General features: G+C 39.3%; 2 long non-coding RNA genes across 2 annotated transcripts; both read left to right on the top strand.

Annotated features, from left to right (window-relative positions):
- Positions 1–1,300: 1,300 nt before the first annotated feature.
- LOC119497988 lies at positions 1,301–22,549 on the top strand. The gene is made up of 3 exons (XR_005209027.1): positions 1,301–1,312; positions 3,542–3,546; positions 22,273–22,549. It is a non-coding gene; the product is annotated as an uncharacterized LOC119497988 (long non-coding RNA).
- On the top strand, positions 5,937–12,747 carry LOC119497987. The gene is made up of 7 exons (XR_005209026.1): positions 5,937–6,256; positions 6,932–7,245; positions 8,527–8,568; positions 8,784–8,858; positions 9,920–10,007; positions 10,110–10,188; positions 12,612–12,747. It is a non-coding gene; the product is annotated as an uncharacterized LOC119497987 (long non-coding RNA).
- Positions 22,550–25,588: the final 3,039 nt, after the last annotated feature.

Below are 25,588 nucleotides of genomic sequence, written 5' to 3' on the forward strand. Positions count from 1 at the left end.
TCATGTAGATGTGTCTGGGCAGAATGTGTTGGAGTTTTGATTGCCTTGTTCAGAAATTTCAATATTGAAAGCAGAGATGTTGATTCTCATGTTTTTGTAGAAATCTACCGCATCAACTGGTTGGACTGTTTTTAAAGCATACATTATAAATTATCACCCAATTCTGTGTTACACCTTTTTGGCCAACTTCATTCCAACTCATTGCCATATGTTTTACACTTTTTTGCTATAAATTAGAATAAAACACCCAGAATTCAACGGAAGTAGTGGTCATTAATTGTTTTTGCAAAGACCATAGAAGGGAACCACCCATATTATTTTGGGGCAATTAGATGAAAGAAATCCATATTTATGACATAGTGAATTTTGTAAACGGGTCAGATTTGACCCGAGGACAACAGGAGGGTTAAATGACGTAAAAGTAAAACATGAAATATTTCCGTTAAAGCGGAATGTAACGTGTCTCTATGTTTTCATAAATGTGCATATGCTCACAAGTCAAGATACTAAACAATAAAAGAATGATCAGGTATGTACCCAATCAGTACGCGATGAATCTATTACTCGTACCAATTCAAGTTCATATACATTTGTATTATTTGAACACTATTTATCGTTCACTGTAAAATAGCTAAATGTCTTTGTCATTAATAGTGACGTTCATTAGATAAGATCAGTGCTAATGCCACATTTACTTTTGATGTTTGAACCTCAGATATTTAGACAGTTATAATATGTAGTAGTGGTATATTGTTATATTGCTGTGTAATTTGAGCAGTTTTTCTAAACTGCTACCGTGCCCCATGGCAAATTTTCCATAACATTAGCACTAGCTAGTTGATACACAACAAGATGGGAGCTTATGGGGCACTAAGATGTCTGGGGCCAATGGCAGTTGCCCTCTTTGTCCGATTCATTTTCCTGCCGTTGAGAGACCACGCCCCATTTTGGGTGAAAACAAATGGTGTAACGTGCTGGCAGGAAATTGAAAACATCTAGTGGCATAATATCTTTACTTTATCTTTACTTCCCCAAAGAGCGAAGGACAGTAAGAGATGAAATCTGTGGCTCCAGGCCATCCGCAGAGAGGAAGTCAATGGTAAACGGTGGGACCCGGCCAGTCAATACGTCTACGTCTGTGGCAAATACTTCATCACAGGTTATACAAAATATACTTAAAGTACCAAAAGTAATTATGCCAAAAGTACCAAAAGTAGTCATTATGCCAAATGGCCCATTTCAGATTAATATATTGTATTATAATTATTGATGCATTCATGTGTTCATCATTTTATTGTTGCAGCTGGTTAAGGTGGAGCTAATTTTAACTACTTTATATATTGCTGGGTAGTATAATCTATAATAATAACCCCTATTTCTCCATTTTCTTTCTATATGACATTGCCGATCAATGACAATGGCATAATTATTTACCTGACTGGTCATATGATTTGGCTTTAATAGCTAAAAAACTATACGATTTACTTGTTTTATCCCATTTAATTAGCAAAAACCTCAGAATTTGTATTTACCACCAGTCAAATTCGAGGCGGTCTAACTAAAGACTCAGTTGAGTTGCATTATGGGAAATGTAGGATCTAGCTTTTTTGCATGCTAGGGACTGAGTCAGGTTATCTCTGCCTCTGTGTTGTGGAAGTACAATACTAAATGTTGTAATACCCCTTTAAAGCGATAAGCCACCACACTTTTGTTGGCACAAAATACAGTGAAAACATTCTCATTTAAAGTCTGTCATCCACATCTTCTTTTAAAAACATACCAAGTGGCTTAAGTGTCACTCCCTGTGCCTTTGGGGACATGACTCAGTCTGTTGTCGTCTCAAGGTGTGAGGAGCATGCCACCACATGAGACGGCACCACACCTCACCCAAACATGATACTTTATTCTGCTACAATCTAGATAGAGTAACTGGAGTGTTAACAATTTTAAAAAGTGTATTATTATTGTGTGATTTGGTTGCAATACTCAGTTACTTACCCACCTTCAGGCCATAATGAATAAGCAAAAACCTCCAATTTTAAAAGACAAAGTGTTTATTTGTGGTGGGCACACTTGTAATTTCCAACATTTTAAATACTTCAATGAAGTCTTCTTTAAAACATCTACATTGTTTGACCAGAAATTCTTCTGCAGATCCACATTAACAATCTGCTCACATTTAGGAGATGCTATATCAGATGCTATATAAGGCCTCTCCGGTCCATTCAGTATGCATGGGTATGTGTGTGTATGTGTGTGTGTGTGTGTGTGTGTGTGTGTGTGTGTGTGTGTGTATACATATACATCTGAGGACCAATATGAGTTGACCTACATAGTGAGGACATTAGAGTAAAGTGAGGACATTTTCGACAGTCCTCACTTATTTAAAGGCCTGTTTAAGGGTTCAGTCTTTTAGGGTTCGGGTTAGAATTAAGTTTAGGGGTAGAGGTTGGGGTCAGGCGTTAAGTTGTGATGGTTAAGGTTTGGGTAAGGAGATAGGGAATGCAGTGTCCTCACAAAGATAGAAGTACAGGTGTGTGTGTGTGTGTGTGTGTGTGTGTACATCTATCTTTGTGAGGACCAATTTGAGTTTACCTGCATAGTGAGGACATTATAGTAAAGTGAGGACATTTTCAACGGTCCTCACTTATTTAAAGGCCTGTTTAAGGGTTCAGACTTGGTTTTAAGGTTCAGGTTAGAATTAGGTTTAGGGGTAAAGGTTGGGGTCAGGCGTTTAGTTGTGATGGTTAAGGTTTGGGTAAGGAGGATAGGGAATGCAGTGTCTTCACAAAACTCGAAGTACAGGGATGTGTGTGTGTGTGTGTGTGTGTGTGTGTGTGTGTGTGTGTGAATGACTGACAGGACTGTAATTCTAAAAGGTGCCCTTAAAAATGTTGGCCATGAACAGATATTTGGGTTTTTATCTCCACATAGTGTCTCTTATCCCTTGGGAGTTTCCACAGATATTGCCTGTGGAGGGAGTAGAGAGAGTGGGTTATAAGACACAGGTCTTCTTCTGGTCTCCAGCTGGGTGTTAATGTTGAAAGAGATAAATTGGGCAGTCCTCGCACACATGAAAAACACACATGAATTTGTAACTGAATGGAATCCGGCTTTATTTCTGAGCTCTAGCACTGAAGCAGCTGGAGCGTAAATTATTGAGAAAGAAAAAAAATTGGCAGCCTCCCTCTGTTAAGCCTCATGCTCTCAATAACCATGACCACCATGTTCAATATTTCATCAGCTTCACCAAAGTAACCATAATGATTGTCCATTTACATATTTTTGAACATTTGCATCATCCATATTTACGATTTCTACCAGCAGTCTTGAACTTCAGTCAAACACAGGGTCTGTTTGAGAAATGCTGTCTTATTCTGGCACTCAAACTCATTCAAACAAACTAGTAATTTTGTCCCAGGAGCAGCAAATCTCTGTGAATCTGCTAGGCTTAAGACATAGCACACTGTTTACAATTAACATGATGCTCAACTCTGAGCTTACATCAAAAAGTTATAAACCCATTGAAAACAAATGCGAGCAGTGGTCAAAATTCCTGCTCTCTGGATGTCAAAAGAAAACACATGTATTTCAGGAAAAGATGTGTAGTCTCTGGCCCCATTCACATCGGGCAAAATGTGGCTGATTGAAGGTTTAGTTACGTAACAAACAGACTTATTTTATGTAACAAACGTACTTATTTTAACCCAAACCACCATCTTTTCCTAAGCCTAACCAAGTACTTGTGTTGCGTTAAGAAAATCTAAAAACTAAGCAAACTCACATTGGAAGTTTATTTTTAAAAAGAGACTATATGCATGTAAGGAGCAAAAACTGACACACCGTCAGTGACACATCCAAAACTGACACTAAAGGGGTACCTAAAGCTTCACAGTTTAACGCGTAGCTCCACTGACTAAACGACAGTTTTATTTGACGAATTGGGAGTGAGTGAGAATGTGTTGGTCACCACGGGTTTCCTCTGGAATAGAACAGAGAGTAGAACAAATGATAAGAGCAAGCCCAGGTCCAAAGTAACTAAGTGGCCACTCATCATGAGCACGAATGCTGCTTGCTTGGAGTGTTCCCCTGAGCTGTATGTCAAAATCTGGTTTTTACAAATACTCATAACTACTTGATTTTGGATTTTCTTTTAGTTTACTTAAAATGAGATTACACTGCACTATTGTTGAGGCCTCTGAAGTTATAATTGCCTCGCACCCAAAGGACAGCCTGACAAGACGTGTTAATTTCTTAACAAATGTGTTTCACCACTAGAAAAAGAAAGTAGCAGAGCAGAGATTTGTTCATGTGATAATGTCACATTAAACTGCTTTAAAAGTGTAGAGTGGGAATAAGATCTCACTTGCCTTAAATAGCTGTTATAAAGTTGACCGATGATACTTGAGTTTACATCACAAAACAATAATTTCTAAAATATAAGTATGTCAGTGGTTTCAGAGGAAAGAAGGAGAGGCAGAATGATGATGGATGATGATGATGATCAACTGCTTTTTTTCACAGCAGACCGTCATAACATGTAAAAAAAACAAACATGTGAAACTAATATCAATGCAAACCAGACATCTTATTCTACACTGTAATTCTTCATATGGAACAGCAAATAGACCCTCTTTTCCAAGACCTCATAGCAACAGAAACACAAATGGAGAGATGCCTGCGAGCTAGTTCAGGCAGTCAACTCGAGCTGCACCTTTCAAATGACCTGAGCACAGCCAATAGGAACGCGCTCTCTCTGAAATGAGCTGTGATTGGTCAAAGTCTCCCATCACAGGCTAGATTTTCAGAGGCCTGAAAACAGAGCCATGAGGAGGTGCAGAAGTCTAGTTTTCTGCTCATGGGCAGTGGCCACATGGCGGCTGGTGCCAAGCCCACACAAAGCAGTTTCACTGGATAGTATATTCCCCTTGTAGCCAAGGTGCTTATGGGGAGTGGCCACACGGCGGCTGGTGCCAGGCCCACACATAGAAAATCTTCACATCAGTGGCGTCAGGCTCCAAACCAATGCAGTTTTTGGGGGGAAATATGTTTAATCATCACCCCCAATATCTCATGTAATCATATCTGCAGGAAGTGATGAGGTCGAAGTCTAGACCCCAAACTCTAACAATGTTCTGCTGTTGAAATAAACATTTCAAACGTGAGTTGTCTGACTGAACTTCTAAGATAATTTAGATGCACCAATTAGCAAGCTCTAAGCAATGCTATTGACTAATGTCAGTGCTTATTTGCACATCTAGCATAGCCTAAATGTTGTTATTTATTTTAATAGATGCAGAGCTGTGTTAAGTTTGCAATGGCTTGTCAGTCACACAAGCATCTAGCTTTTCAGCTAAGCAGCAGATGAGTGTTTTGCACTATTATTGTCAGCTAATCTTCATGAAGAACAATGTAGGCTAGCAAAACAGAGTAGCCCAATGTCACATGGACATAGACTGCTACAGGGAGGACTTTTCCATTGGGTTTTGGATTACTGCAGAAAGTAAGCTCTGTGGCAAACAAACATTTATGAAATCCTCCGAGTTGTTAGACACTGGTCCTTTAAAAGTTTTTCATCATGATCTGAACATTCACTGCTGAGACTTCCTCTTGTCAAACTGTCATAATGCAGGATGATGTGTTTTATGCAAAGAGAGGAGCAACCTGACGGACTACTGTCATAATGCAGGATGATATGTTTTATGCAAAGAGAAGAGCAACCTGACGGACTACTGTCATAATGCAGGATGATGTGTTTTATGCAAAGAGGGGAGGAACCTGACGGACTACTCATCAACTGAAAACAAACAAGTTCATTCTTGTAATTTGGAAAAACAACTCTTGGCATTGGATGGTTGGCTGCTTGCAACATGTGGGTTGTTAAGGCCGGGCATATTGATTGTTAACATGTGATCAGCCTTACTGGTACCAGTGATGACTTGGATGTTGCGGTCAAAGTATGCCTACCTCCTCAACACACAATATACACTGGTATGTTGATTGTTGATGATCAACCTATTCTCGTTGTATATGGTATACTTTGGAATCTAAAAAAGTGTTAGTATATAAAGTACAGAGAGCAGGAACATACAGGAAGTATTGTAAGTGATTGTAATCGACCAAACTGGTTAAACTGGTTCGCCGATGGGTGAGAGCAGGAAGAACATACACCTGGATAATCTACTATGATTACTGGCAGTCAAGAGGTGAGGTTGGCAGAAAAACACTTGTCATACCGATGGGGTTTCTTTACAAGGTAAACCATTTTAAGTATATAAAGTAAATTTTCTATGTAACTGTCTAGGACTTTTTAGTGAGTGCATTTGTCATTTGTGTTTTTAGAATGAAAGGATACATAGAACAAGTTAAACAGTTCATCTCTACTGAATAGTTTAGAGTTCAGATTTATTAACTTTCTATATATTCTTTAGTCTTAGCTGTTGTCTCTCATGCTATATTTTAATAGTGAATAATGATGTGTGACAATGAGGTGAAACTGTTGTTATTCTCACATATCTCACCTGCACTGATACTCAGTTATATAAAACCTGGATGTATTTGTGTCCTCTAACAGCTCAACTAACTATTTTAAGGCCAGGTTCACATCTAGCAGATGTAGGTTCAGTAAATATAGTAGATATAACTATTGGCATCTGGGAGCATTCAGTTGAGGGTGGTGACAATTTGCATACCATGGCAAGTAATGACTTGTCGGGTTGAATAATCTTTTAGGGTTAACCATGAACAAAAGAAGAGACTCCATTAATTTAGGTTTCATAAGTCAACCAGCCAGTTTTAATCAGACACAGACATACAGACAACTGGGTTAGTCCTGCTTGAGAAGGGGTTAAACGATTTTAGAAGCAGGTTAATTACAATTTATCCAATGTCACACTCACTTATAATTAACATTTTCTTTATTTTCTTACAGATGTGGCATCAAATGGAATGGACTACAAATGTGGATACTATAGTGTGTTTTGAGAGGGGATTGCTCTGGATTACTTGAAATCATCCTTCCTTTTTTTGACTGATGCTGAGAACGGTGACTATGCAAAAGTTATTGTAGAAGTCAAAGTCATGGCAACACAACTGAGGGGGCAGTGATACTGCAAAGCTGACTCTATTGAACAAAAAGTGAAAGATGAGGGTCACCACAGCTACTATGGTACTGAAGGCAACGTCAGCTGACAAGAAACAAGACAACTGGATTATTTGTACAAGAGATACAACTGAACATCCCATGTAAGTTGAAATTCTTTAGATATGTACAGTAGGTTTTATTTGTTAAGAGATGTCTGTGCTTGGATTTCAGTCAGAGACATTAAGGAATTGACCATTTATTGCAAATGATTATAGATTTGACGGAAAAGACAAGAATTTGAACAGCAACGAGGGTTCTGTTGCTAGAAATAATTCCCTCTAATACAAAATGGTTCAGAATCAGAGATAGCTCTAAACATGCATGGGCATTAGAGCTTAGCAACAACTGACAGCTTATAAATGCCACCCGGTACACTTGTACGATACCGTCAGTACAGTCTAGCAATGATATCAGTGATTCTAAATGAGCTTCAGTTAACTGCCCCAACTAACGCAAAGTTTGATTTATGTAGTACATTGACAAACCTGATTTTAAAGTTGTTCATTTTAAATCAAATGTGGGATAAAGCATTTTTTTTGCATTCTTGTACCATAAGAATCCAAAACTTAAATTCGCAGCAGGTGGGCAGTGACATAGTGACGTGGTCACGTCTTGATTTAGTGACGTCGTCACGTCTTGACTTAGTAACGTGGTCACGTCATGACGTAGTGATATCGGTTAGAAGCTAGCAGCTAGAATCAAACACAGGCCGGTGATCCACAGACAGCTTTAATCGTATCGAAACATTTGTATTCATTAAGTTAAATAACCACTGTAATGGTAAGGCTATTGATGAAATCTTTGTGTTAAATCTTAGTCCATACCTATATATACTGACATGACAACAGTGATTCAACGTTTGTTTGTTTGTTTTTTACTTCCGACAGAGCAGTTAGCCTCTTAGCATAGCTTGTTTACTATTGAGCGATGAATGTGATTTTAATCTTTAGTTTTTTAATGGCTCTTAAATAACTGGCTTTTCTAGTCCGGCTACAGTTGATTGGGAGTAACTTTGTTTTGCATGGTACATTGGATTAGAGATTGAATGCAACATGTTTTTCCGTCTTGTCAAGCGGACAGTTTCATTGCAACGTGGTGGAGGGGATTTACGCCTCTTGCAATATTACAGGCATGCTAAAATCCGAAGCTTTTTAACTTTTATGTAAACAGTCAGCATCGAAGAGTGTGTTTTGTACTATTATCCGGTATCCTCTTAAACCTTTGGTTTTCTAATTAGATTTTCTTATTTTTTCATTCCAAAATGTCCTTATACAGTTGAGTTATTGTACAAAGGTGCCCATCAATGAGTTTAAAAGGTGAAATATTAATGTCATACAAAAACTTCTGATTGTAATGTAAATATAATTGTTCTGCTGTTTCAGGCTATTGCCTGGTCCAGAGAAGACGAGGAGTTGTCTTTTCCTGTGAGTATATTTTTCTCTTTTGGCCTTCATGTTGTACTCCAGTATATCTGTTGTATAATCACACTGCATTGCTTCAGTTTCACAGATAGATAGACAGACACATTATAAACATCTTTGACATTGCAAACCTAATATTTAACCATGGACTATTGGTTATTTTATATTAGAATAAATAAATTTATACTTGTGTTTTCTGTTTATTACAATTCCTATAGGTCCAGTGTGAAACTGACCCCATTGGTTCGGATGGAGTTGTGGTGTATGGTCATTCATCTTATCCCATACATTCTGTAAGTACACACACATTACAATGAGCATTGACTGTACTGTTGATTTTCCCTGTTATGTGTTTCACATTTGCTCAGAACAGGAATGTCAAACTCAAGTTAAAGTACTGTCACTTTATAAAGATATTTTACTCAAGTAAATGTAAAAGTACTTTTGTAAAAATGTACTTAGAAAAAAACTAAATATGTCAGTTAAAAAGTATTCTGAGTAAGTCACCCGATTACATTATTTTTCAGAATAAAGTAGAATAAAACATCACCAAAACAGACAACATAGAGATGTATAATACAAAAATATAGACCCTATAGGCAATGCAGTGGTTGTTGCACCGCAAAGTCCTCCACAATCTGCTCTAGGTTCAACTTCTCTGTCCGTTCAATTATCAATACATAATATGACCAGTTCGCTCAGCCTCTCTGTCACACTATAACCAGTCCTCTCAGCCTCCGCCTTTAACATTGAGAGCTGAATGAGGCTCCGCAGTCACAGCTGTGACAGGGATTATTGTCACAAACAGCAGAAAGGCCTTGCACACTTCACTGAAGGTAAAAGTTCCTCAGTGAAAGCAGAAGTCACAGCTGGAGGATCCGCCATGAATATTTTAGCATTTAGCATTGTGGGGGGTGTCCTTTAAGTCACTTAGCATGCTCGCCGGGAGGTGCACCAATTCTAACCGTAACCATACCCCATAATGACGTGATCCTTAATTTGATGGCATTGTTGTGCAATTATGTACTGTTCACTATAAGTGCTAGCCCTGGCCCTGGTGCAACCACGTTTACTCTGTAATAAATGTGACTTGAAATGTAAGGACGTACAATACTTGAAAAAAAAAAGTAAAAGTAAAATTACTAATTTTTAGTCAAAAAAGTACAGGTACACAAAAAAACAACTTTGTTACAGTAAATACATTTTGTTTTACATCCACCCCTGAATACAGAAGTATCATTAATTCACAAGAAAAATGGGAAAAGATTAGAGGAACATCTGAAATTGTATTGTTTTTTTTCTAATGACCTGTCTGATTTATCTTGCTGTCCTCTGTGGTGCTCCTGACCCCCAGGTTGAGAACCACCAGCCTAGAGATCGGGCCTCATCTGTGGATAACCCAAGTGATGTGAGAGGAGGATTGGAGCAGCAGTGGAGCTCAGGTAAATGGAATCAAACCATATATATATATAATCATAATAATCTATGAAATATCTTCTTCATTTGAGTTTAATTTACTAAAATCAGAATTCAACTCTTTTCAGAGGAGACCCATAACCAGGAGGAGAACCTTTTATTTCGGCCCCTTGGACACTTGACGCCTGGTGGAGTGCCCGTCACATGGTAATAGCAGTTAATCATAAGTCCCGCCAAAAGCAACAAATTACAATACATTTTATCCCATTTAAAAGCCAAACTCAGTATTATCTAATTTACCCCAGGACCTGGTTTCACAAAGAGATTTTAGACTGGTCTTCAGTGTTAGGAAAAATTAAGTAAGAAAAGCAAGCGCACAAGAGTGGGACAGTACAAACTCAACCTTGGTCTGTGGTCTATCATAATTTTTGCAGAATCATATTCTTCCTTGCAACTCGGTAGCAAATGTTATGATGCATGGTAACTCTTCCGTACCCTTTGAGCAACACTACCTAGAAAGAGTTATTGGTGACTGTATTCATCCCATCCCCTCATGACACAATCCCTTCCAAACGCTAATACAAAGTAAGAGATAAGGAACAATAGCTATAGTCCTCATCCTGTACAAAAATGCGTTCAGCTAGAAACAAGCATAATCAAGTGGGTATCTTCATCCTGGTATTGTAGCTTTATTGCTAATTTTGACTCCCGGCTAAGCTTAAGTAGCATTTCGGCACTGACAAAACAGAGATGACAGATCAGAAAGCGCTCATATAGGTCATTTTGGAAGGCAATGACAAAGTATTTTGTTGTAAAGGTATAATGACTTGATTTATAAGTTGATATAAGAGGATATATGATGAATTTACGAGCCACTTATAATCAAATAACTATAATAATATCCTTTGTGAATAATTACAGCAGTGGGCTGTATTATGGGAGATTACTAAGCAGGGGGAAATCTTTGTTTTAAATGGCAGTATGTTGGTGCCACGATACAACAAACAGCTTAGAGCCGTACCAACACATTTATATCAGTTGCAGATTATACTTAATGAAGAGTAAACAGTAATGTGAGTAAGCACACCAAACAAAACTACATGAGCATATTGTAAATCACTTGAATGATGAATACAAATACAAACATTAATAATTTACAACCTGAATACATTCTGCACTACATTTGTGTGGTATTTTTAGTTGCACTTCATTTGTATTCATAAATATATGCACAGGATGTCAATATGTTGGGGTTGTTCATTTAGGAGGATAGAAGTAAAGATAAGGAGAGTGTATGACTCACTATCATCATCTTTCTATACTTCTATCCGTATTTTTATTAAGACTTTGGGTGGAGCAGTGGAAGAGCACAGTGCAAACAAGTTCATGAGTGCAGCTGCCATCAGTGTGATAATGATTCTGAAATGTTAATCATTTAAAATGCTCAAAGTCTCTGAACTTTTGACTTCTACCTCAGGACCATATTATATTTGTCTTATTTTATGACGTGGGTAGCTGCTTGTAACTACCCTCGCAGGAATAAATTAACATTTATCGGAAAAAGTTCTCCAGAGTTTGTTTTCAGGGCTTAAACAAATTATTAGTCCACCATGTATGATTGTAAACATACTTTATAATTTATAATCAATGCATTTAACATAAACCCATAAACCCATGAAACCAACTTAATAATGATGATGCGGGTATTAAAGGAGTAGTGTGTAATATTCGGGGGATTTATTAGCAGAAATGGAATTTAATATTTAGAACTATGTCATTAGTGTCATTAGTGTAAAATCACCTGAAACTAAGAATTGTTGTGTTTTCGTTAGCTTAGAATGAGCCCTTCATATCTACATAGGGAGCGGGTCCTCTTCACAGAGTCCGCCATGTTGCTCCGACATGTTTCTACAGTAGCCCAGAACGGACAAACCAAACACTGGTTCTAGAGAGAGCCTTTTGTATTTTTACGTTACCTGAAGGCCACCGTAGTTCTCCGACACACTTGTGAAACTGTTGTAACTATGAGTTGCAGAGTGCAAAACCGTGGTACCGCCAGCCGCCGTCTGACTTCCGCTGCTCCTAAAGTTATGTTGTTATAGTAAGGATGAATGGCGTTACCACGTTTTTGCACTCAGCAACTCACGTTACCGCAGTCTTGGAAAGGGAGGAGTGAGAGGAGGTCTATTCAGTTGGTTGCAATTTGCAACCAAGATGTCGCAAATCCCTCACACTGTCCCTTTAAGTACATTTTGAAGTAATTGTATTTTACTTGAGTGCAATACACCTTTTTCTACTCCAATACATTTTGCTTTTAATACGCCAAAGCAATAGTTCAACATTTTGGGAAATACTCTTCTATTTTGCTTTCTTGCTGAGAGTAAAATGAGAAGACAACTCTAGTCTGTACAATAAATATCAGGCTATAGCCAGTTTGCTTAGCTTAGCGTAAAGACAGGAAAACAGGGGGAAAACGCTAGCCTGGCTCTGTCCAAAGGTAACAAAATCAAATTGTTCAGGAGATGCTGACTGAAGTCTTTAATTCTCTTCCTTTGCAATTTTGCCAAAATGATGTTATCACAAATGATGTCAGTCATGTTTTGTGTCTCTCTTCTTCTTCTTGTATGCAGGTGGAGTCAGAATGGTCCATGGGTGGTGATGGCACTCGCTGCTGTGATACTCTTGCTGCTTTTCTCAAATGTAAATTAAATTTATATGAATTTAATTTAACAGCCTATGAATGCTGATGACCAGTAATAAACTGAAACCCACCTAGAACCGTTTTTGTCTTTTTTTAGGGGGGACAGAGGTTCGTTAGGGGGAGATAGCAGGTCAGCAGTTAATGAATTCATTCATTAAACACATTTATACTGCATGCAAAAAACCTGCATGGTTTTTGCTCAAAGATGTATTGGGTTATCATAAAGTGGGCATGTCTGTAAATGGCCATGCCAGTTTTCCTTTCGCCAAAATTTAACCTAACTTTGGAGAGTTATTTAGCCTCCGTCCCAGCAAGCTAACATGACATGGTTGGTATAAATATATTCCTTGCGTTTTCTAGTTGAACCTGATACCAATATCTGAAAAGAGTAAGGAAAACATTGTTTTAAATTGTGTATGAGTTAGGGCTGTCAACGTTAACGCGATAATAACACATTAATGCAAATTCGTTTTAGGCTGCTGTCGGGCCCGGCTGCTATTTGATCTTTTGGCTCTGTTTTAAAGCTAGAATGAAGATAATGACATCATGTGAAACTAGAAAAATCTAATGAATCCATTGGTACCAACCATGTCATACTAGCTTGTCGGCAAGGAGGCTAAATAACGCTCCAAACTTACGCTAAATTTTGGCAAGGAAAAACTGGCATGGCCATTTTCAAAGGGGTCCCTTGACCTAATTTCTTTAACGCAACTTGCGATCTTTAGGTTGTCGCGGGCTCAGTTTTAAAGCTAGAGTGAAGATACTCATACGCATCATATGAAACTAGAAAACCCATTGGTTGGTACCAATGGATTAATACTTGTCATGAAAGGAGAATAAGTAACACTCCAAACTTGCGCTAAATTTTGGCGAGGAAAAACTGCCATGGCCATTTTCAAAGGGGTCCCTTGACTGCTGACCTCAGGATATGTGAATGAAAATGGGTTCTATGGGTACCCACAAGTCTCCCCTTTACAGACATGCCCACTTTATGATAATCACATGCAGTTTGGGGCAAGTTATAGTCAAGTCAGCACACTGACAGCTGTTGTTGCCTGTTGGGCTTGAGTTTGCTATGTTATGATTTGAGCATATCTTTTCTGGACAATATCTGTCATTGTTTTGTGTTGTTAACTATTTTCCAATAATAAATATGCACGTACATTTGCATAAAGCAGCATATTTTCCCACTCCAATGTTGATAAGAGTATTAAGATAAGAGGATGGTTTAAAATAAAAGATTGAGTGAGATTACTCTGGGATGTCAGGCCTAACTCTAAAAACAACAGGCTGTTCAGTCCGGGATTTCATGCTGGAGAAAATCACTGGTAGCTATCTTTGTTCTGGACAACATGTAATTTGCGGCGTCTGGGGTAATAATTACAAATCATTAGAGCTCGCCTGATGACACTGGTCTTGTCCAGAGAGGACAGGATCAGTGTCATCAGGAGGAGAGCGGATGCTGGCAGGTGAGTGCCTGGACCGAGCACAGAACGCTGAGAAGAGTTCAAAGAGGCGGCATGAAAAAGGGTACAAACAGACAGTTGGACTCTTCCCTGAAGGTAGACGATCAGTGCCTCTGAGCTGGCTGTGTTTGGTGTGTTGTTTACTTAGAATAACCCCCCAAAAAATGATGAAAAAGAAGGGAATTCACCTTTGATCTGTTAGTTTGCCATCTCAAGGGCAAATGTGTATGAAACATCACTGAACTACCAAAAGTGGCTGATTGGGAATAGGTGTTCTATGCTGGGTTTGAATGTGGAAATGTGACTAAATATACCCCATTTACACCCTGCATTAAAATGTGTCTTCAATCCAGATTGTATCTGGATATGATTTAACCTGATTACATCAAGTGGCAGTGGGAAATTAAGCCAACGTGATAATGTAAAAAGCTGCGGTTCTTCAAAAGGCCGCTTAAGGCTGACTCCAAAAGCGAGTCAATCCCCATAGACCGCATGTTCGAGATCACCCAAAATGCATTTTAATGCCAGGTTTAAAGGGGGTGTAAAGTACACTCAAAACCAGCCAGTAAACAGTATGTGCTTTTGATTCACACTGTACTCCCACAATGCAATGCACAAAGGAAATAGGAGGAGCTGCTCAATACTTGAATAGATTAAAACTAATCAGGAATGGTGGTGAAACAGCCCCAGGAATACCTGAAAACAAACAAAAGATAACTGTTGAATTATTGGAAAAACCGTCTCTTAATTGGCATTGCCGTTCTAATGTGTTTGATTGTCTTTGTATGGCGAACATATTGCATCATTTCTTGTTAGTATAAAACAAACAAACACAAAGTGATGCCTTGCAAGAATGAACGGCATGATCATCAGCTGGTACAACATGTCAACAGATAAAAAAAACAAAAACCTGTTCAGCTATGTGTGCACTTTGATGACCTGAACTTGATTCCATAAATTCCTCCAAAGCTCTCTTGGCAGCGTAGGAGAACATTTTCTTCCTTTAGTGGGCGGTGAAGATGCAGCCAAGCAAGATCCTCCTTCACCCTTCAAACAAACTACACATGCCTCACTTGTGTCCAGTGTCACTTTGTTTTGAGTCTATGGGTGGGATATCTGAAGGGCTGAAGATAGCCAATCATTTTGGGTTGGACCTGCTGCTGATCCTTTCCTTTACTGCCCAGGGTGTGTTAAAAGTATTTAAAAAAAAAATACCAATACCAATATACCAATATATACCAATATTTCATCAGGTAAAACTAAACTTGATGGAAAATTTGCATTGAAAACAGAAAATGTTGACTGACTTCCTCTGTGGTCTGAGGTCATATTTTCAATCAGGCCTACAATTTCAGATAGAGGCTGTACTGTATCGGCAACCATTCAATTATTCATTAAAAGACATTCAGGTGTAGAAGTGTGGTAGCTGCAGGCAGGAACAGATGCTGGATCAGTGTACGATGGATACAGCGTCAGCAGGTAGAGGGAGGTCTGACAGGATTAGGTTTTCCTTCCTCTATATATACCTCGGTAAAAAACAAAAGTAAGCTCCTTGTTTTTCTAGATGGCTGAGGGCACTATTTTCAGGGATACACCTCGAGAGGCTTCGAAGCAACACACATGGTTCTCAAGAAAAATTTGAGTGTATTTGTGGCCCAATTATTAGACACCTTGACTCCCCCGATTGTTAGCTGAAGTCCCTAATGCGTGACATCCAGTTTTGCTATTCTTTTACTGTTCTTTCCCCGACATGACATAGGCGGAAATGTGATTGTATCTTTGTATGTCTTGTGGTGGTTGTCTTTTTTTATTATTAGTATTATTTAATTATTTAATTATTTATTTATTTATTTATTTATTTATTTATTTATTTATTTATTTATTTAATAAATAATTTATTTTGTCTGTTTGTGATGAAAATTAAAAAATTAAATTGAAAAAAAAAAAGAAAAAAGTCAACAAGTCCCATGTAGTTCAACGTACACTCCGTACACCACCATACATCATTTGCATACTGGTTTTTGTTAGAAAAACCAGCCGATAAGCAGCACAGTCCTGCACGGAGCTAACAGCTAACATTATAGCCTTCGTCCTGCCTATTTCAACACGGATTTGTTGTTCGTAATGTAGCATTATCAGAGAAGAAATAGGGTGTTGTCTGGTAGGGTCAACAGTTTTCTGCATCCCAATCCATCTTCATATTCTTTGACAACAGACAGAGGACGGGACGCCGTTAATCTCGAGCCCTGGCGGTACCAGTAACTGCAACTGCAGTGCAACTTTACACAGAACACCTAGAAATTGTGTGCACCAATTATTCAAAGGTACCTGGGCCAATAAAGAGGAAGCCGGACATGAAACACTGAAATGCTGTTAATATAAGATTTAAAACTGTGCTCCCCGTGCTTTAGAAATCGGCTGGAAGTCTTTTTGGGGAGTGATTGTGAGTGATGAAAGCACAGCCATCCTTCAGTAATATATGTAGAGGTGCTGATGGGCACTGCTGGAACTTTCTAATCATGTGAAGGTCCTCTTTTCGCTGTAGTGCAGCCAATTCTCATTGATGTGACCTGCCTTTGATGAAAAATACCAGGAATGGCGGAGAAGTTGCATTTGTACATCGCGAAACACAAAACGCCATAGACAGCGAGCACCTTGGTTTTAATTGGACAGCCTCCACTTGTCTGGCTGCGGCGGCATCATAGCCGGATGAGTCATCACACTTCACATGTCTTCTATACCTCAGTAGTTATTTCACCAAATTATATTCCCCTCTTGCTCCCCTAGTACACATTTACCGTGACAAAAATCCCCATCACAACACTCTACTTGCTGTAATTGGTTCTTGAACCGGCTCCTTCCTGTGCTCAAGGAGACCAAATAGTCTAATGATGTGCGGTAAGTATCACCTCTGTAACTGCTGAGTTCACCCTGAGAGGAAGCGGGATGCATTCAGCAATCGCTTCCCCCTCAGCGGGGTCGAGTAGAGGTGGCCGGGGCTTCGTCATAACCGCACATGGTATCAGGCTGCTGGGTTAATAAAGGTAAAAAGAGTGGTTGACGGAGGTGTTGCAGTCATTACAATTGCAATAAATGGTGTACTGAAACACATAACAGGTGTAATGAGAAACCAACACAGGCCTATAGTATAAAGAAATCTCTAAACCAGAGCATTTTAAAGGAACAGAGTGTAGCATTTAGCGAGATCTATTGGAATATAATATTGATAATAGGGCTGTCAATCGATTCAAATATTCAATTGCGATTAATCGCATGATTTTCCATAGTTAATTGTGATTAATCGCAAATTAGTCACACATTATTTTATCTGTTCAAAATGTACCGTTTGTATTCACAGGTACTACATTTAGCATAAAGAAATATGCTCAAATCATAACATGGCAAACAGCTGTCAGTGTGTCAGTGTGCTGACTTGACTATGACTTGCCCCGTACTGCATGTGATTATCATAAAGTGGGCATGTCTGTAAAGGGGAGACTCGTGGGTACCCATAGAACCCATTTTCATTCAAATATCTTGAGGTCAAAGGTCAAGGGACCCTTTTGAAAATGGCCATGCCAGTTTTTCCTCGCAAATATTTAGCGTAAGTTTGGAGCGTTATTTAGCCTCTTTCATGACAAGGTACTATGACATGGTTGGTATGAAAGGATTCCTTTGGTTTTGTAGTTTCATATTACACCAGTATCTTCATTATAGCTTTAAAACTGAGCCAAAAGTTTGAACAGCGGCCGGGCCCGATGGCGGCCTGTCGGATTTTCAAGAGGTTAATTAAAAATCGCAAGTTGCATTAATGTGTTAAACAATTAGTGCTGTTAAAACAAATTTGCGTTAATGTGTTATTATCACGTTAACTTTGACAGCCTTAGTATTTATGAAACTTATTTTTGGTTCAGAAATGCTTCCATTCAACATGATGGTTGGCAGAAACGTCCAATGCCAACATTTTTTTCTGGACAGTCAGTGTGTTTGCACTTAAGTAACCAGGTTACATAATCCATAATCCATGCCATGTAGTCATGTAACTGGGTTTCTATTTTTTCTCGCTGTGACAGCCGAGCAGTGGGATGAAAGTAAAGATGTATTTAAAAAAAATCCATCCACGGTAAACTAAATCAAAATTAAGTAACCTAAACTGAGACTAAATGTGAAACTGACAAGTGGCTTTTTTTTAGTCTAAATAAGTCGCTTTTCATCACTGAATATTTGCTTAATTCAAGAACATCTGTAGAACAGCTGTATAGAAAAAAGATGCTCTCATCACACATAACTCAACCACTCTTATTTATGATCATTTTAACTGTGTAAACTTTCATGAAAAGTGCCCTATAATTCGTCACCCCTAGTGGTCGTTCTGTGTAGTTTCTGTTGTTGACACTAGAAACAGGAAGTGCTCCTTTCCAGATCTTACCTGAGGCAGTCACATGTCGCTGCTGGCCACAATCCAACGCCATCCTCTCTTTCTCAGTTTATACATGGCATCATCTGTGAGTAACACTGTTTATTAACATGAAAAGTGACATGTATGCATTGTTATTTGTTTGAATATGGGTGAGATACTGTGCAGTGATGCAGCATTTTCATTTGTGTTTTCCTGTTCTTTGTCCACAGTTTTACACTTAACTCCTATTAAACTGCAGAATTCAACACATCAGCCGGATCCTTGGAGTTTGATTAGGAGAGTGTTTAGCTGTCTGTATAGCTGAGTTCATGGGGACAACTCTTAGCAAGGACATAACAATAAATATAATGTATTATTACTATTATTAATTATTATAATAATAATAAACCGTGACCAGAATCAATTAATAGTAAAATAAAAAGAATACATTAACTGTACATATAATGTACTAACTCCAAAAAGTGTATTTAGTGTTAAGTTCATTTTTATTTTTATTTTAAAGTTCACCTGTGGAAATTGCCCTAAAAAAAAGAAATGTGACACTGCCACCTACTGCACTTTGTATGACTCAACCTAAACCTGTCTGACACCTCTGGGTGACTGATACATTAATAAAATATAAGTTAGATGTTGGTATCATATCAGTAACATGCTATCAATGTAAGAGAAATATAACAGATTCTTTATTTTAAAACGCAGCACATAGAGACACTTGATAGTTCCGTGATAGGAGAGCAGATAACAGGCAGCCTGCTGTAGCCTGATTGTGTCCATCGTGTTGGGCTGTTTCCACATCGTGTACTGCACATTTCAGCTTCATCCCACCTGTATGACCCAGTGACCCTCACAACAAACCACTTACAGCCTCGCCTGATGGAAATACACGGAGTAGGAGGGTAGGGGAGACGGGGATGGAGAGACAGACAGCAGGAGAGCAATCATTCGGAGTAACTATTGGAGCATTTAATTCAGTGTAAATGGTATGAGTGAATAACTCATTTTGACAATAATTGGTTTACTGTACTGTAAGTGCTGTTACACGCACAGGAACAAAAACATGAACGCAGCGACAAGAAGACCAACAGCCTCGCAAAAAAGTAAAACGTTGCTGTATTTGCCAAAGGCAAATTAAGAACACTTCCAGCCAACTACTTTGTTTTATTCCTGTTTTGGAAGGAACCCCAAACTTTTGAAACAGTAAAAGAGTTTTTTTTTTAAGTGCTCTCCATCTGTCTAAATTTATTAAGCAGTGGAACAACAGATACGGGCTGCAGGCACTTGACTCAATAATCAAAGAAACAGAGTAAGAAAATGTCCAAAAACACAAGTGAAAACATGGAAAGAGCCTTGACTGTACCGCCATCAGGGATACACATGTATCTGAAATATTACAGGGTGATGATTATTCTACCAGTCAAAAAAAACCTAAGATATACAGTATACTGTAATAACAAAGATGAAGGACCAAAGGCAAGTCCAGTAGATGTTACATGCAACATTTCAGGACTACGACCATACACCATCGGTTGACTGTGTTTGAGATGGTATGACAGCAGTATGGCGTGTTTTGGTGGGAAGTAAAAGTAAGAATAAAAGCAGAATTAGCTTAATTATATGTGGTGCTATCAACTCACAGAAATGTTCTCATTAATTTATTAAGACACCAATTTTAGTACAATTCTACGGAAGCCCTCAGAGGCATGTGAGAAAAAAATTCCGGTGATCCATTTTCTGAGGGCGTTTTTACACCTGTAGTTCGTTTGCTCTGGTCCGAATCAGGGACCAAATTGTTACCATTCTGCATATTGCCTCGGGTTCGGTTTGTGTTCACACGGCAGCATTTACAAACGGACCAAAATTTTGGTGCACAAAGAAATTGCTCTCTTAATTGGTCAGAATTTCCATGCTGGAAAACTCCCGGAAGTAAACAAAGAAGAGCAGACTTCCAGAACAACGGAGGGACAATGGAGGGACAACTACTCGGCTTGATCTTGGCACTGGTCATCTTTTTGTTTTTACCTCGTAGCAATTTTTCACTCAAGGCCAACGATACAGTTTGAAAATGAGGCGCGGCTGCGACTCTAAAACAATGTATTGATGCACTGGAGTCGCAGAAGGCGCATATCAAGATGTACGGAGGAGGAGGCGTGCATTAACTCTCCTAAACTGTGACATGCTCATCGGACGAAAATATTTCCGAAGATCCATCAGGTATGCCCGTCGTCTTCAACACAGCCTGACGTTACACCTGTTTAGTACTGATGTGAATAGCGAGGGCAAGCATAGACTCTTTTGTAGTAATGTTGTCTGGTGTCTGGTGTTGACATGCACAGCGCTGCTTGCTACCGGAGCTGGTTTAATCCAAAAAGGCGCAATGTTTTCTCCAGTTGGGCCGAATCGAGGTCGGATCATGTTCCCACTACAAACGAAGCGTACCGAGTTTAATTGGAAGCGAGCAGGAGGACTCGGTTTGCTTGTTTTGGTACCCACCCGAGTGCGATTGCTGTGTTCACAGCTGCCCAAACGAACCGCACCGAGAGGGTAAACACTCCAGGGTTCGATTCAACAGAACTTAACAAGGCAGGTGTGAATACGCTTTAAGTCTGAACTAAATTGATTTCTCTCCTGTGTTTTTGACTTAAGAACAAATGGAAAAAAAGGTTTTGGTTTGGCTTGGTTTCATGCTTAACGCTCTTAATGTAAAGGATTTTCTGAAACGTCAATGGAGTGAATGAATGGGAAATTCACCCCTGAACCGGAGCCGTTCAAAAAGTGGGCCGTCACTGTTGAGTTCAATTATCTGCGAGAGATGAGGTAGAGGCAGCATTAGACATACCCCACCGATGTCCCTCATTGTCAATGTCAGGATGTCCTCCAGACAAATTAACCCTGTTTTTTGTAGAAGAACCAGTCGTTCTATTGAATTTGTATTTTTATCTCCTTTTTTTGCAAGAAATGCACAAATGTATGAAACCCAAGTAACAATACGGTACATTTCAGAGAAGTAAACTACTAATAATTGGCAATGACATATCAAATTAAATCTAGTACTTATTGCTGTCATGCCAACTACATTCTCTTGTGATGAACATATTATGCCTTCATTACATAATTAGACTACTTTACAAAGCATATGAACTTCAAAAATTACCAGACTGGTTGGGGTACAGTACGTCCCTTTATAGAGGGTGAACTATCCATTATTCAGGGAATGGATGCAGGAAAATCAATGCTTTAGCATATTAAGTCGGGGATAAGAGGGATGTCTGCACTCATAAAAACTAGGATTAAAAGTTTAGAAGGTACTGTGTAGCTGCACCGTCACTCTGACAGTAAAAAGAAACGGAGTGCAGTGCTGACAGGGCAGAGAGTGAAATTACAATGTTCATTAAGCTGTCTCTAAATCCTCACTCAGCTGGGAGCAACATCTGACACGCTGGTTAATGCTGCTGTACATCACACACACACATACCTGTACATGTGAACACACACACAGAGAATACGCATGCATAAAGGTAGTATGGGGCATCATTGAGACATAACGTAGAGCAAATAATCTAACTATTTATTGCTTTCATTATATCTAGTATGGGCTCAAGTGTTAGTCGTGATGTAAGTCAGAGATGTAGATACTATCAGTGGGTGAGCTCCAAAACCCAACCATCACTGGGTCCGTTTGTGCTGGATGGACTTGGTAATTCCAGACGTCCGTCTCCCCAGCAACATTTTCCATGCTCTTCCCGGGGGACCCCGAGGCGTTCCCAAGCCAGACGAGACATATAATCTCTCCAGCGTGTTCTGGGTCTACCCCGGGGCCTCTCACCAGTTGGACTTGCCCGGAAAACCTCCAAAGGGAGGCGTCCGGGAGGCATCCCGATCAGATGCCTGAACCACTTCATCTGGCCCCTTACGACGCGAAGGAGCAGCGGCTCTAGTTCGAGCTCCCTCCGGATGTCTGAGCTCCTCACCCTATCTCTAAGGCTGAGCCCTGTAGCCACCCTACAGAGGAAACTCATTTCGGCCGCTTGTATCTGCGATCTCATTCTTTCGGTGACTACCCGAAGCTCATGACCAACCCTCATCTATGGACTGGTAAACTTTACCTTCCGGCTCAGCTCCCTCTTCACCACAATGGTGAACCGAACCACCTGTCCATCTGCTGCTCCAATTTACCCTCACTCATGAACAAGACCCCGAGATACTTAAACTACCTCACTTTGGACAAAGACTCACTCCCAACCCGGAGGACGCAATCCACCCGCCCTCCACCCGACGGCTCTGTGCGGCACGTAAACAAAGAGTCCAGATCCTCTGGCGACCATGAGGTTGTAAAGACATTTCACTTTGAACAAACTCAACCTCATGGTGACACTAGAGGAAAGGTCAGGAGATCACCAAAGTCATTAGGATTCATCCTCTGTGGACCATGAATGTTTGTACAAAATTGCATAGCAATCCATCCAATAATGGTTGAGATATTTAAGTCTGGACCAAAGTCTTGGACCAACCAACCAATAGACAGACTGACATCTTTTCAGCCAATTGTAGAGGATGATTCCAAATGGAAGATGTTCTTTAATGTCTCTGGACCAAGGGGCAACCTCCAGGTCTGAAAAGTGAAGCCAATGTGGCCTTAAACTTGCATTCTTTCTAACCTTGTCCACTTCTTATATACTGTCTATACTCGGGACCCACTTAAAGGCTGAGATTAAAGATTAAATTAAAGTTTACCATGGCATCTCCGCTACTTGCTGCTATTTGATTTTCAGCTGAGAGAAATTTAACATCATAACTTCCACCTCATATGCTAAGCTGCACTCTGTTTAAGCATGTTTCCCCACCATTGCCGCTACATAAAAAGAAACAGGGCCAAATGGAGCGCAGCTGGTCTTAATTTTTGCCCATTTTCTCCCGACCATTTAACCTGCCAGTCACTAACTCAACTGTCATTCCACATCCTGTCATTCATTCCCTGTTATACTGGCAGTTGCCTTCGGTGTGTTCCCACCAGTTTCAGTCACTACACCAATCCAGGCACCTGCTCCCTGTTCCCCAATTACCCTCTCGGTGTATATACCTCAACCAGCTCATTGCCAGGTCGGCTTTCCAAGTCATAGTGTTCCAGCCTGTTTGTCTAAGTTCTTTTGACCCCTGCTTATCTTTCTGGATTTCTGCCTGCTTGTTTGCTTGCAATAACAGCTTTAAATCTGTTGGGTTAAGTATATCAGCTTTCCTCAGTGTTTGGAAGTTGATTTTTTCCCCATTCGTCCTGGCAGATTTGCTCCAGGTTGTTGAGGTTGGTTGGATGACGGACTGCAATTTCCAAACAGTGCCACAGATTGTCGATCCGATCCATTGACTTGGCCGGTTAACTTTCACCTTTTAGTTTTTCTAGCCACTCCTGTGTTGCTATGGCCTTGTGCTTGGGGTCATTGTCCTGCTGTAAGGTGAACTTTTCTCACAAGCTTCAGGTTTGAAGCCGGTTCTGTTGCAGCATCTCCCCGTATTTAGCTCCATTCATTCTTCCTTCTTTCAGTTCTGACAAGATAGCCTCGTCCCTGCTGAGGAAAAGCATCCCCACAGCATGTTGTTGCCTCCACCATACTTCATTGTGGTGTTTGTTGAGACATGGGCAGTGTCAGGTTTGACCTACACACAGCGCTTTGAATTTAAGCCAAAAAGCTCTAGACTCTCATCTGACCACAAAACCTTCAAGAGCATGGGCGTTGAATACTTATATAACAAAATACAAGATATTTTATATCATTAAACTAGTTAACCATTAAATAGTTAATTTTGAAGGTCAGTCTTTCAAAATGAAATATTACAAATGAACCTCAATGTATTATTTGTAATTCAGGCAAATCTGATGTTGAATACTACTACTTGAGGTTATTTCAGTCTTTTCCTCATTTGTCGCTTCGAGGGCTGTCAATCGATTACAATAACTAATTGCGTTGAATCGCATGATTGTCCATAGTTAATCATGATAAATCGCAAATTAATCACACTTTTTTTACGAGTACAAAATGTAACTTTTAAGGGACATTTGTCAAGTATTTATAACTCTTATCAACATGGGAGTGGCAAATACGCTTGCTTTATACATAATATATTTATTATTGGAAATCAATTAACAAATTCAAAAGCTACCCAGCAGTATATAAAGTAATATATAAAATATATATAAATAAAATAAAATTAGCTCCACCTTTACCAGCTACACATGAACGCAACAATAATTATAATCTAATAATATATATATATATTAAAATCATTAAAATTCCTTATTTTAGATTCGTATCTTGTCACCTTTTTCACTACTCGAGAGTTTGCAGGTCTGGAAGTTACAGTTATTACAGAATAAAGGTTTATGATTTAATATCTTCAATGCTTAACTTATTGTACCAAGTTCCTTTCTACCATCTCAGAAAAAAATTATATGCATTCCTGAGCTCTTAAACTTGCAATTTCACCTATTTCCTTACATACTTATATTTGTTCTATTTGTCCGACTTTGCAGCCCGAAGAGAAGCTACTGTCAGCGTACAGTTGAGAAATGTACTGCTGAGCTGCTGCTGCAGGCGAGGACACAACCGCATGCTGTCGGGCTGCTAGCAGTCCCCAAAATCATACTTTACACTTCAAAAAAGAAGAGTAGACATCACAAATAGATAATGGAGAATAATAGAGAATAAACAGACAGCGGGAGGATGTGTTGACTGCCTCCCTTCATAACTGTGAGCAGAGAAAGGCGGACACATATCTGTCGCTCATTCTGACTGATGTGCTTATGTCTGAGGTTTGTTTTTGGAGTGATATAATCCATCATTTAAATTAACTTAACAAGGAATAACGAGGCAGGGATTGAGTCTGGCTGTCAGTCTGTTGAAGAACACATTTCAATATGAGCAGAAGAAAAAGCAGACACAGTTCTGTCGCGCATGCCGGATGATGTATTTACAGTTGAAGTTTGTTTTTTCTTGAGTGACATATCCCCGTCTGTTAAATCAACCCGAA

The sequence above is a fragment of the Sebastes umbrosus genome, chromosome 12 (genome assembly GCF_015220745.1).
Source record: "Sebastes umbrosus isolate fSebUmb1 chromosome 12, fSebUmb1.pri, whole genome shotgun sequence".
NCBI classification, from domain to species: domain Eukaryota; kingdom Metazoa; phylum Chordata; class Actinopteri; order Perciformes; family Sebastidae; genus Sebastes; species Sebastes umbrosus.